The sequence below is a fragment of the Heliconius melpomene genome, chromosome 11, assembly GCF_056956725.1.
Source record: "Heliconius melpomene rosina isolate 202511_hmr_F chromosome 11, ASM5695672v1, whole genome shotgun sequence".
Lineage (NCBI taxonomy): Eukaryota > Metazoa > Arthropoda > Insecta > Lepidoptera > Nymphalidae > Heliconius > Heliconius melpomene.
Window position 1 is genome coordinate 12292501 of NC_140399.1, and position 2500 is coordinate 12295000.

Genomic DNA, 2500 nt, shown 5'->3' on the forward strand with positions numbered 1-2500 from the left:
GAGATTATGAGAGTGTGTTGTGTGCGTTTTGCGACCGTTGTCGCTGCGCACGCATCAAAGATCTCGTCAGAGAACGTTCAGTACTGCGACCGAGCACCGGCACACACCGCCACCGCTTTCGTCTTCGTTCTAACCGACGACGGCGTCTGCGCGTGCGTTGTGCGGCGCGCGCGTCGTGTGTAATATCGGAGCGGCGATAGTTTGCGCGCGAACCGACATGCATTCATTCATTCATTCGTTTGTTTGTTTGTTTGTTTGTGTGTTATCGCTCGTCGCGTAAGCTTTCAAAGTTCAAAATTTATTATAATTTTATTTTTTAAAAGTCATCGCGACGCGTCTCTCGACGCCCGCGTTCGACGTTTAACAAAATAAATAAAACAACGCGAGAGTTAGCGATGTTGTTATTGTTAGCTCCCTGGTTGATCCTGCCAGTAGTTATATGCTTGTCTCAAAGATTAAGCCATGCATGTCTCAGTGCAAGCCGTATTAAGGCGATACCGCGAATGGCTCAATATATCAGTTTTGGTTCCTTAGATCTTACTCAGTTACTTGGATAACTGTGGTAATTCTAGAGCTAATACATGCAATCAGAACTCTGACCAGTGATGGGATGAGTGCTTTTATTAGATCAAAACCAATCGACGGAGGGCTTCGCGTCCGAAGTCGTTAATTTTGATGAATCTGGATAACTTTTGCCGATCGCATGGTCAAGTACCGGCGACGCATCTTTCAAATGTCTGCCTTATCAACTTTCGATGGTAGTTTCTGCGACTACCATGGTTGTCACGGGTAACGGGGAATCAGGGTTCGATTCCGGAGAGGGAGCCTGAGAAACGGCTACCACATCCAAGGAAGGCAGCAGGCGCGCAAATTACCCACTCCCGGCACGGGGAGGTAGTGACGAAAAATAACGATACGGGACTCTTTCGAGGCCTCGTAATCGGAATGAGTACACTTTAAATATTTTAACGAGGAACAATTGGAGGGCAAGTCTGGTGCCAGCAGCCGCGGTAATTCCAGCTCCAATAGCGTATACTAAAATTGTTGCGGTTAAAAAGCTCGTAGTTGCATTTGTGCGCCGCGCTGTCGGTGCACCGCATCCGCGGTGATACTGACACGTCTGCGGAGCATATCGTCGGTGAGCCGGCGGTAAAACGCCGGTTCAATATCAAAATCCTATCGCGGTTCTCTTCGGTGAGTGTCGAGATGGGCCGACAATTTTACTTTGAACAAATTAGAGTGCTCAAAGCGGGCTCAAAATGCCGCTTGAATATTTCGTGCATGGAATAATAGAATATGATCTCGGTTCTATTTTGTTGGTTTTCAGAACTCCGAGGTAATGATTAATAGGGATAACTGGGGGCATTCGTATTGCGACGTTAGAGGTGAAATTCTTGGATCGTCGCAAGACGAACATCAGCGAAAGCATTTGCCAAAGGTGTTTTCATCAATCAAGAACGAAAGTTAGAGGTTCGAAGGCGATTAGATACCGCCCTAGTTCTAACCGTAAATATGTCGTCTAGCGATCCGCCGACGTTAATACAATGGCTCGGCGGGCAGCTTCCGGGAAACCAAAGATTTTGGACTCCGGGGGGAGTATGGTTGCAAAGCTGAAACTTAAAGGAATTGACGGAAGGGCACCACCAGGAGTGGAGCCTGCGGCTTAATTTGACTCAACACGGGAAATCTCACCAGGCCCGGACACCGGAAGGATTGACAGATTAACAGCTCTTTCTTGATTCGGTGGGTGGTGGTGCATGGCCGTTCTTAGTTGGTGGAGCGATTTGTCTGGTTAATTCCGGTAACGAACGAGACTCTAGCCTGCTAAATAGGCGTCGTCATTTAGGTGTGCGCGATTTCGGTCGCGCAACTCACTGGCGACGTATTAAAATTCTTCTTAGAGGGACCGGCGTCTTCGAGCCGCACGAGATTGAGCAATAACAGGTCTGTGATGCCCTTAGATGTCCTGGGCCGCACGCGCGCTACACTGAAGGAATCAGCATGTTCTCCCTGGCCTAGAGGCCCGGGCAACCCGTTGAAACTCCTTCGTGCTGGGGATTGGGGTTTGCAATTATCCCCCATAAACGAGGAATTCCTAGTAAGCGCGAGTCATAAGCTCGCGTTGATTACGTCCCTGCCCTTTGTACACACCGCCCGTCGCTACTACCGATTGAATGATTTAGTGAGGTCTTCGGACCGACACGCGGTGGCTTCACGGCCGTCGGCGTTGCTGGGAAGTTGACCAAACTTGATCATTTAGAGGAAGTAAAAGTCGTAACAAGGTTTCCGTAGGGGAACCTGCGGAAGGATCATTAACGTGTTTGTGTGTTGTCGAAATACATCACACATAACAAAGATATATGATTATACAAAAAAAAGGCGATGAGAGCGAAAGCGCCCGCGCAACATTTTCGACGAAAAGACAACAAATCGAGAGCGCACGACGGTGCATCGCGTCGCCACAGAGCGGAACAGTGCCGCCGGCGCGCGCGCGCGCGCG

General features: G+C 49.3%; 1 non-coding gene across 1 annotated transcript; it reads left to right on the forward strand.

Moving 5' to 3' along the window:
* Positions 1-412: 412 nt before the first annotated feature.
* LOC146534989 (small subunit ribosomal RNA) lies at positions 413-2315 on the forward strand. Its single transcript, XR_014878498.1, has one exon. It is a non-coding gene; the product is annotated as a small subunit ribosomal RNA (ribosomal RNA).
* The last annotated feature ends 185 nt before the right edge of the window (positions 2316-2500 follow it).